This window comes from Octopus sinensis, linkage group LG16 (assembly GCF_006345805.1).
Source record: "Octopus sinensis linkage group LG16, ASM634580v1, whole genome shotgun sequence".
NCBI classification, from domain to species: Eukaryota; Metazoa; Mollusca; class Cephalopoda; order Octopoda; family Octopodidae; genus Octopus; species Octopus sinensis.
Window position 1 is genome coordinate 41,708,548 of NC_043012.1, and position 12,500 is coordinate 41,721,047.

The following is a 12,500-nucleotide window of genomic DNA, read 5'->3' on the forward strand; positions in this document are numbered from 1 at the left end:
GGGAAAAAATAAAATAGAAGTCACTGCAGCACCAACGGCAGAAGAATTGGAAGGATTCTGGAGAGAAATATGGTCGGCGAACGAACAGCCAAAAAAAAGGAGTATCAAAATAACAAACTCGGCATCTGAACAACTTTGGACCCCCATAACAACTGAAGAGGTCACCCAGGCACTGCAAAAACTAAGCAACTGGAAGGCACCTGGGCATGACAAGATGCCCAACTTCTGGTTGAAATATCTAACAGGAATGCACAAAAAGCTGGCTGAAAACTTTAACAGCATACTAGCAGAGCCAGAGACAAAGCCTGAATGGCTCACGAAGGGGAAAACCATCTTAATTCCCAAATCAAATGAAACAGCAAAACCAGAAAACTACAGACCAATAACCTGCCTCCCTACTATGTTCAAGGCATTTACTGCAGTGATATCGCAAAGGCTGAACAAGCACCTGGACGAAAACAAACTGTTCCCAGAAGAGCAGAAAGGATGCCGCAAAGGCTCATATGGCTGTAAAGATCAACTAATGATTAATAAAGCCGTAACTGAAGACAGCCACAGAAAGAAGAAAGGCCTCAGTATGGCCTGGATTGACTACAAAAAGGCGTTTGATAGCATCCCCCACACATGGATCCTCGAAACACTAGCCATTAACAAAGTAGCACCAACAATCATAAAATTCATAGAGCATTCTATGAATAAATGGCAAACAGTCCTACACCTCCAAACAAAAGAGGGACTCATGAAAACCAAAGACATCCCCATTAGAAGAGGAATATTTCAGGGAGACACGCTCTCTCCACTCCTTTTCTGCTTGACACTGTCACCTCTATCTGATATGCTAAATAGAACTGGATGCGGATATAAATGTTACGGCAAAACGATCAGCCACCTTTTATATATGGATGACCTAAAACTATACGCTGCAAATGACAAACAGCTGGAAACACTACTAAAGACAGTTCATGGATTTACCAAAGAAATAGATATGAAATTTGGATTAGAAAAATGCGCCAAAGTAACCATGAAAAGAGGAAAACTAGTTAAGAGTAACAACATCACACTAGATAAAACCAATGAAATAAAAGAATTAGACCAAAGCCAAACTTACAAATACTTAGGAATCCATGAACTAGATAAGACACAACACACACAAATGAAAGAAAATAAAAAAAGAATATTATAGACGAGTTAGATCAATACTAAAAACAGAGCTCAATGCTAAAAACAAGATAATAGGTATCAACACTTTAGCTGTCCCAGTTATAAGTTACAGCTACAATATCCTTAACTGGACACGAAATGAACTGTCCAAAATAGACAGGAAAACAAGAAAAATACTGACAGGATCTAGGATGCATCACCCAAAATCTGACATAGAAAGACTATATATACAACGTATAGAAGGTGGTAGAGGCCTTATACAGCTGGAAAACTACTATAAAATAACCACCATAGGACTGCAAGAATACTTACTTCAGAAGGAAGGAAAACTGATCCAGATAGCAGCAAAACACGAGCAAAACAAAAAACTGTTCTCAGTATTTAAGGAAGCTGACAAATACAAACAAGAAATCATACCACCTAATAAACACGAAGAAGAAAAAGAAGATGATGAAGAAACAACAAAAGCTTTAAAACAAATGAAATCCAAACTAAAAATAGAACAGCAACGAACCATGATAAAACGATGGCAAGAAAAGCCCCTTCATGGTAAATACTGCACTAAACTAAACGCAAAAGAAATAGACAAAGAAAAATCCCAGCAATGGTTGAGAAGCTCCGGACTCAAAGCAGAAACAGAGGGATTTTTAATTGCAGCACAAGACCAAAGCCTCCCCACCAGAAATTACCAAAAACATGTAATGAAAAGAAATATTACAAGTAACTGCAGAATATGTGGAGATGGACAAGAAACAATAAATCATATTATCTCTAGCTGCCCAGTCCTGGCTAAGAAGGAATATATTCACAGACATGACAGAGTTGGAACCTACATACATTGGAAGCTACGCCAACATTATGGAATAACAACAGAAAAAAGATGGTATAGGCACACACCAGAAAAGGTCACAGAAAACGAGAAAGCAACCATACTCTGGGATATGCCGATACACACAGATAGAGAAATTAAGGCCAACAGACCAGATATAGTTGTCAGAGATCATGAAGAAAAAAAATGCTTTCTAATTGATGTATCAATACCGGCAGATGACAACGTGTCTCTAAAAGAAATGGAGAAACTCTCAAAATATAAAACCTGGAAATAGAGGTAACTAGAATGTGGAATCTGAAAACAGAAACAATTCCTATCATAATAGGTGCATTAGGCACGATAAAAAAATATTCAGACAAATACATAACAAAAACACTAGGACTTACAAACACATATAACATACAGAAAATTGCACTACTAGGCACTGCACACATCCTACGCAGAACACTTTCCATACAATAACCATCAGAGCATCACAACAAATCACAGCACATACCCAAGGCACACAGAGCTGCGCTCGGTAGTGAAGTGAAAGCACGCTATAAAAATAAAACTACTGAATAATAATAATAATAATAATAATAATAATGATAATTTCATTTATTGGCCACCAGGGTCGACATGTTGTGGACAATACAGTAGATGTGGACAGTGGTGATTTTACACAAAACAACAAGTACACAATTAAAACAATAACAATAATATGAGGCAAGAAGAATATAACAATGAAAGTTCTCCTATAGCGGGGTAACCACCTGAGGTTGGCTCAGGTACGCCACCAATCCTGAACCAGTCGATGCTTTTAGGGCACCCGGGTAGGGTACCCTTCTCCCTCTCAAATTCAATAGCCTCCAGGCGCATTATTAAAGTAAGTCCACTCACACGGACCATTTTCGCTACATTCACACACCTTTTAGCAAATGTACTGGGTGGGGGGCAAGCACTTCTCTCTCAACCCTCATCTTCCTTTTCAAGTGAAATTTGAAAAAGTTGATGAAGGATTGGCCGAAGAGAAAACAGTCTGTCTTCAGTCCTTTCAAACTCGTCCACCATACAGCCACTTTCGCTAATGCTACCGGACAGGAAAATTGCCTGCCCTTCCTGACCAATGGAAGGCGGCGGATCGATCTTCACCATGAACTCGGCCGAGAGCCAGATCCGTCCTACATGTGATAACAGCTGTTCAGCATAACTCCACAAGGACACTGTACGAGTGCGTGCAGAACGGTTTCATCACTTTGCGTACATCTGACAGCACTTCCGTGCCTGTAGAGTTTATCTCGAACCGGCAGTGCCCCCCGCCCCCGGTTGCACTTCCAAGCTAGGGATTTCTGGAAATTATCCATCGTCCCCGGTACAGACTGTTCGTCCCCGGTACAGACTGTTCACATGTTCGACTTCGTCGACGCCTAGCACCTCTCGAGTGCGCCATCGCTCTTTCCATCAACTAACTCTCTAGAGAACTCGAGAGAAGATGTTCCCCTGATCGCATTGCCTGCCTGGTAGAGGTCAGTGAGTGCCTGGCAACATTCCAGATGTCAGTCACCCTATCTCGGTCTCTTCTTGACCCGGGACTGCAGCTCAGTCAGGGCGACGAGCTGGGGGAAAGGCCAGTTTAACAAACAGGGACCACACCTGCTCACCGTTAAAGCAGAATATCTGAAGATGCCGCAGTCTCAGTGCATGTCTTCGCATCATTGGCCACGGCAAGCTCAGCGCACCGCGTAGTATAATAATAATAATAATAATAATAATAATAATAATAATAATAATAATAATGATAATTTTTTTTTTTTAGACATTCATTAGTACAACACCAAAAACTCCCCCCAAATATATGGCACACTAGGCATAACAACAACATGAACTTCCAACCTGTTGTCTCTTGAGGTCTCTGGGTGAGGCTTGGAGCCAACTTGTACAAATATAAAGCAAAACTCAAACATAGAATAATAATAATAATAATAATAATAATAATAATAATAATAATAATAATAATAATCCTTTCTACTATGGGGACAAGGCCTGAAATTTTGGGAGAGGGGACTAATCGATTACATCGACCCCAGTGTTTCCCTGTTACTTAATTTATCGACCCCGAAAGGATGAAAGGCAAAGTCGACCTCGGCGGAATTTGAACTCAGAACATAAAGATGGACAAATGGTCGCTAAGCGTTTTTCTCGGCGTGCTAATGATTTTGTCAGCTCACCGCCTTAGTAGTAGTAGTAGTAGTAGTAGTAGTAGTAGTAGTAGTAGTAGTAGTAGTAGTAAATACCCTGATGCAGTGCCAGGCAGTGGCTTTCGTTGCTTAACTGATTGGAAGTGTCATCATGTACATTGTTTTGTCTTGGTATAAAAAGATGGCCTACAGCAAATATTCTGCTCAATACCACAGATTTGCTTGTCATTGTTTGACCATAACCAGTTGAGCATGTCCCTTAGTGGCTGAGGATATGTGCATCTCTGATCATGAACAGAAGTAGTGTGGGGACATAATAGCCATGTGTTGAAAGGAATTCTTTGGGGTTTGGATAATTCACCTTTGGAGACTTTGGTGTTTTGTTCATCATCCTTAAACAAACCTTATTCAGGGACCTTTTGAGCGGGGTGGGCTACTCGACCTGAGGAAAAATTCTAATTGGACCCCACCTGTGAGATCATATGCTGTTTATCTTGATAGGAGATCACCATGTCGCGCACATATGGTTGTGATGCATGTGCCTGGTGTACTCTTATCAGACGGGTGGTCATGATGGGTATAATGAGCATCGTATATTTGTGCCCCAGTGTCACTTTGATGGTATGCACTACTCTCTCACTCAATAATAATGATAATGATAAATATTTGGTACATATATATTTTACTGTTCAGACTGACCATGAGATTCCAACCAGGTGACAATTATCATTCTGGTCAATGTGTAGAAAGAGTGCATCCTCATAGATGTGGCTGTATGTGATGATATGACTGTAGCGGTTAAAGAACAGGAGAAAATAGGAAAATACCACGGCTAGGCTAAGGAAATGTGGAAAAATCTCAGAAGACATAGGGTCCCTTAGCACCATACACCAACAGACTTGTTAGAACGGCGTAACTATGACAATTATATTAACACAGAAACTTGTTCTGTTAAAAACAGCAAGAATTGTTCGAAATGTGCTCGCTATGTACGGAAATTGGCTGTGACTCGCCATGAAGGGCGTCGATTCCAAGGGCAACACATTTCTACATACCTTTAAATAATTATGGTCGTTTCAAGTGAAAAAATTTACAGATTTTTTCTCTTATGAGGTTTTTCACGCTAACTACCTGATAATTTCTTATTAAGATTTTATCCTATTTTTTAAATTTGTTCCGAAGAAGCACGTTTCTTACCGAAATGCAGTTCGAAAAAGCCCGCCATTTACATAAATATATGAGGAGTGAACATTTTTATATGCTACGATGGAGGCGACGGTTGTCTGTTTGGTTCCACCTGGTATGTTGGTTTTGTTCATTCATGATATATTTTGAATTCGTTTCACTGGAGAGCAAGAGACGTAGATAATACGTTAATTGCGAAATCACAGGTGATCTGGATCTAAATTCTGTTTTTAAATGTCTTGCTTCGAGAGCTGCATTCGGTACGATTCGTTTATTTTTGGTAGTTATGACTTTAAAAGTCCCTCCTAGCGTGTGGCATTTATGTGTAATAATGCCCTCTATATAATATATATATATATGGTGGTTGTCTACTCCTTAAGCAGAGTTCGACCACCTCCTGCACCTACACCTTAGCACTATCAATGCATCTGATGTGGCTTTTTAAATCAATGTTCTGAAAAGACACCAACATAGATTGCACATCCAATTTGGACCATTAAAAGCTGCAGATAAAATCTGATCTTTCCGTTAGATTTGCAAACCTTCTGGCATACACTGCACTCAAAGGTGAGCACAGAAATATAGGCAGAATAGTTGATGGAGGTTCGTTTCCCATGGGTTCGCAAATGAGATTTGAGCCCAGCAAAAGACAGGCATGGTCTGTCACAAACTGTGCACCCAAAAAGACATTGTCATTCACCTTCTCGATCGTAACATTCTTCCTTAGATCTGTTTTGAGTCTTACAAATGCTTTCACTCCACTCCACAGTTTTGTTCGCCATCCAACTCCAGCCAAAGCAAGAATTTCTATGTCTTCATTCGACTTTGTATACTGGAAAATACAAAGCTGAATGAAAAGCAGACAGGATAGACTGGCCCAGGAGGGAATGCATTCCCTCAATCAAAATAAGTGCACGATCCGGACACTGACTTGAACAATGATGCATCTTTCCAAGTGCATATGACTAAGATGGCAATAAGATGCAGATGGCCGACTAGATGGATCCTTATAACTTTCAGAACGAGAGAGCAGTAGACCATGTTCGTCCTCTGGAGAACATGTCCTCAACTATTTAGATAACTGCTCCCAACTATGATCGTCACACAGTATAAAATTAACAGAGGAACTCGAAGCAATCCAACGAAGCTACACAAAAGGATCGCCGCAGTGCAACATGTCAGCTACTGGGAGAGACCGAAAAAGTTAAAATGTACACTCAACAAGGAAGGCAGGAAAGAGATGCAGTTATATACACCTGGAGGCTCCTGGAAGGACTTGTACCAAACTTTGGCATTGAGAGTTACACAAACAGCAGAACGAAAATCCCAACATCGCTATCAACATATAGGACCAGATACTACAACAGCTTCGGTTTCAAGGGGCCATAACTCTTCAATATCTTTCCAAAGAACCTGAGAGACCTGCATGGTATGGATGTAGGTGTCTTCAAAATAAAAGTGCATTTCTTGCCAAAAGTTTTAGAAGAACATACTTCACGGCAGGAAACAGATGAAGACAGCAGCATCAAACTCACTCATTCGCTTAATGTCATATATCAAAGGAGGTTTCAAGTGGTGCATGGCCACAGCTCTCGAGCTAGAACTATATATATATATATATATATAGTAGAAATGTTTTGAAAAAAATATAAAATACACGTGGAAATGTAAAGGTAAATTATGAAAAATCAACGAAAATGCATATTGTAGATACAAAAAGGCTATTTATGACAGGTAGTGACAAATATATACATTTAGAGTATTACTAGTCAAAAAGGTCATTATTATTTATGATTATAAGAAGTTAATAATAATAATAATAAGGTAAGAGACTACGGTGTAAAATGCGATCTTCTCATCAGGAAAGAAAGAGAGAGCCTCTCTCAACAACAAGACATTATAACAATTACGATGACTGCCCACATGATAAACAGAACGTTATTAAGTATTTAAAAAACCGTTAGTAGATTTGATGTCAAAGGCAGATACTAGGAAGAGAAGAGTTAAAGAAATAATAGGTAATTGAATTTTCCTTGTTAACGGTAAACATAGGATAATCCATTTAAATATTCTTATATATATATATATATATATAATATATATATATATATATATATATATGAATGAATATAATATACCATATGGATAGAGTATATATTTTGTATTTTTGATTTTGAAATTTTGATTTTGACTCTTGAACTGGTGTGTGAGCGCTACGATGGATTTTGTTTTGTTTCAAGCTATGCAGATTTTAATCCGTATAGCAAAGTCTTATGTTTCTACATATACATTAGGAAAAACCTTCGACTTTGTTTATTTCATGTTATTGTATTGTATAGGATTACCTTGATTATTTATTACCTTGATTATTTATAGATGATCCAAAATAGGGTGTTATATTTTATATGTCTTTTGTATATATATTTTATATGTCTTTCGTATTTTTAAAAAAAGCAATGTTGTCAAAAATTAGAATCTTGATATAAGTATGTGTATAACCATGGATATGTATTTGTAAGCATGCGTATCTGTGTATGTGTAAGTGAGCGTATGTTTGTGCTTAAGCACACATATACACGACTGTATGTGTATGTATCCATTCGAACTTGTGTATTTGTATACTTGTCTCCATATATGTCAATAATGCCGTTACACAGCTTGTATACATAATTTTTTTCTTATTTCGTTTTTTTCCCCACCCCTCCTTTTTCTTTTTTCCTTCCCCCTTCTTCGTTCCTTTTTCTCTCTCTTCCTTTCTTTCGTTTCCCCCCTTACTCAGTATATGAGAATCGCTACATAGATGATTTTAGCTTGCGTGCGAGATGGTTTGCGTGCATATATGTACGAATGCATTTATGTGTATATTTAGATTTATATTTATACATCTGTATATGTATGGCGTTTGCACGCATCCTTCTGTGTATGTTGATATATATATGTACACTTTAATATAAATATGTATTGCAGTGTAATATTTATAATAGGTTTAATTGCTATGCTTTAATTATACTTTCTTCATTAACGTCAATATGTATTTTATTCAATGTAAGGTTTTTTCCTCGAATTTTATAATTTTTATAAGTATTTATATATATATACATATATTTTTGACCTTTTTGTTTATCGCTCGAAGATTGACCGTTTTTTCTAAAGGGCCAATCAAACAAGTCCATTTTTTTAAAAAAAGGTGTAGCGTTTGTAAGAGTCTAGATTGAATTGATATATCGGTTCCATTCTAGCAAAAACTGTCTGATGAACGGCAACGAGAAACTCAGAGTAACAGATTTTGTTGAATTTTCTGCTGCTTAAAATAAAGTATAATATATATATATATATATATATATATATATATTATATATATATATATATATAATATATATAATATATAATATAATATATATATATATATATATATATTATATATATATATATATATATATATATATATATATATATATATATATATATATATATATGTATATAACGTTAGTTATAAATATAAATAGTAATATTATAATAATAATAGTAGGGAATATACGAGGGACGATCAATAAGTAATGCCCCTGACCCATTTGCAGTTGTTTGATCTATCTGAAATTTTGCATGTGAAATCATTTCTATCTCTATAGATTAAGTGGCAAATTACAGCTCTGAACTAATTGTGGTTTCTGATTTACAGGTGTTTGAACTGAGTTAAGTGTGAAATGGAGCCTGTTGAGTGTCGAGCAGTGATCCGGTTTTTGTATTTGAAAGGACGCACACCACGGGAGACTTTTGATGAAATGAAAGTAACTTATGGTAATGATGCCCCATCATATGACCTTGTAAAACGCTGGCATCGTGAATTCAAACATGGTCGGAACTCTGTGGAAACAGCTCCCAGATCTGGTTGCCCCCTTTCTGCCATTGATGAGGCATCTGTCCGTCAAGTTGAGGCTGCCATTTTGGAAGATCGACGCATAACTATTCGCCAAATAGCCTATGAGGTCAAGATTAGTACCGGGTCTGTGGAAACTATCATTCATGACCATTTGCATATGCAAAAGGTGTCTGCCAGATGGATTCCCAAGTTGCTCACACCTTTCCAGAAGCAAGAACGCGATGAGTGCTCGATGATGAATTTGGAGATGTGCCAAGAAGATGAGTCAAAATTTTTCAAAAGACTGATTACCCAGGATGAAACCTGGGTCCATCACTATGACCTAGAGACCAAAGCCCAGTCAATGCAGTGGAAGCACCGTGACTCACCTCCTCCAATGAAGGCAAGGGTGCAGCCCTCCGCTGGTAAGGTCATGCTCACAGTCTTCTGGGACCAGGACGGAATAGTGATGACAGGTTTCCTGGCAAAGGGTTCCACAATTACAGGAGCCTATTATGCTTCACTTTTGAGGAAATTAAGAGAAGCTATCAAAATCAAGAGGCGAGGCAAGATCAGCAAAAGCATCCTCCTCCTGCAGGACAACGCTCCGGTCCGCAACTCACGTGTTGCCAGATCAGAAGCACAGGCGTGCGGCTATGAACTCCTCCTCCATCCCCCAACTCTCCTGACCTTGCACTCTCTGATTTTCACCTCTTCCCAGCCATGAGGTTGTTTTTGAAAGGAAAGCGTTTCCCAGATGATACAGCCTTGATTTCTGAAGTCACGTCGTGGTTGGAGGACCAAGCTGGGGTCCTCTACAAAAACGGTCTCCAGAGCTGCATCAAACGATGGGAGAAATGCGTAACTCTGGGTGGTTCCTATGTAGAAAAAGACTAATAACTGTGCCAAGTTTCGTTGCTCTACTGCTATGAGAAGTGGGTCAGGGGCATTACTTATTGAACGCCCCTCGTAATTCCAAACTTAATTGCCTAATAGAGGTTTTTCTCTAAATTTTATACACATATTATATAATGTGAAATTTGATTCAGAATTGCTAAATTGAATTTTTCCCTGTAAGTTTGGAATTATATTCCCTATTATTATAATATATGTATGTATATAGGATAAAATTTTCGAAAATTTTTTATAAATGGCCAGCATATTAAAAAGACGCGTGCTTAGAGTGATAAATTATATGGTTATTAACGATTAAGTCTATTTTCGGCATATTTTACATTGGAATTTTTATACTTTTGTCCTTGTTTATAAGTTGTATATGAATACTGAGCAATATAAAAACTCTGTATCTCTCCTTTTAGAGGATACCACATACTACGAAAGAGTAGTCGACTACCAGCAATCCAAAACAATGACCAATCTGAAGGCACTCATTTACCAACACCGGAATGACTTGACAGCAAAGGAATGCGACTACATTACTAAATTTAATTGCAAAACCAGCACACTCTATGGGCTTCCAAAAATACACAAGAGTCAAATTATCACAGAAGCTTGCAAAAAGTCCACTTCAACCTGCATCACTATACCACATCCCACTGATCTCAAACTGAGACCAATAGTGGCAGGCCCAAGTTGTGAAACACACAGACTTAGCAACTTTATAGATATCATCTTAAAGCCAATACTGAAACACATTCCAAGTATTGTAAGAGATGACCTGGACCTATTAAACCATCTCCCCAAACATGCCGATAAAGACACCTTAATCGTTTCTTTTGATGTTATTAATCTTTACACCACAATCCCACATGAATTTGGACTGGAAGCCATTAAATTCTGGCTGGATAAATATCCCAATGAGATCCCGGAAAGAATTAAAAAAGAATTCATAATTCAGGGCCTCAAATTTATTCTGCAAAACAACTTCATGTATTTCCAAAACAACACTTACAGACAGGTCTCAGGAACTGCAATGGGTACGAAAGTTGCACCTACCTATGCAAACCTGGTGATGGCCTACCTGGAATCACATATCTATGAAAAATCCAAATATAAGTACGGCCAGTCTTTCCACAAATACCTGTTGGAGAACTGGAAACGCTACTTAGATGATTGCCTCATCCTATGGTCCCACACACTCGACCAACTTATAGACTTCAAAAACCTTATCAACAGTGTAAATAACAACATTCAATTCACAATGGAATATAGTCAGGACCAACTCCCTTTTCTTGACATCCTAATCATTAAAAAAGGCGTCAACATTGAAACTGACATCCATTACAAACCCACTGACTCTAAACAATACCTTCTATTCACCTCCAATCACCCAAAACACACAAAGACAAATATCCCCTTCAACCTAGCGAGAAGAATCTGCACTATTGTCTCAAATGACACAACACGAAATAGAAGACTCCGGGAACTAAGGACAATTCTTCTCGAAAGACATTACCCGGCATCACTAGTAGACAACGGAATAGAACGGGCCAAATCAATCAACATTCAAGACCTTCGAAAACCCAAACACATCCACAGTACAGTCAATAGCCTCCCTTATCTCTCAACACACAACCCAAGGAATGCAGAAGCTTACACTATTATATACAACAACATTCCACAACTAAATCAAGACCCACGCCTGAAAAAAATACTGGCAGCTCATAAAATAATAAAAAGTAAGAGACAACCTAAATCCCTAAAAAACCTCCTCACCAACGCAAAATTACACAACACAAACCCACCGCCCACCATCAAAAAATGTGGTCGCCCCAACTGCAAGACCTGCATCCACCTCATTGAGGGATCATCGTACAAGTTCCACTCGGGACACACATTCATCATAAAAAATAATTTCACGTGCGCATCAAAAAATTTACTCTACGTCATAAGGTGTGAAGGATGCCACGAAGATTACATAGGGCAAACGAGCCTTACCCTCAGAGACAGAATGACAGTTCACCGACAACAACTGAGGGACCCCTCCACAAGACAGATACCACTAAGTGGACACTTAGACCTTTGTGCACACAATAAGTCCCCCAAATTCTTAGTCTTCCCACTATACCAATGCTCGGACAACACCACAGACCAAACACGAATAAATAAGGAAAGTAATCTTATTCAAAAATACAGACCACAACTAAACATACTCTAACATACCCCCTGGAAACACATCCAGAGCAAGCACACAGGGACGCGCGCACGCTCACAGCATATCGTGCGGGCGGGTACATGCGCGCATCGGCACGCATAGGACACACTAGCGGGCATTGACCGCACACATACGTGGCATGCACACGCATGCATCATATATATGTAG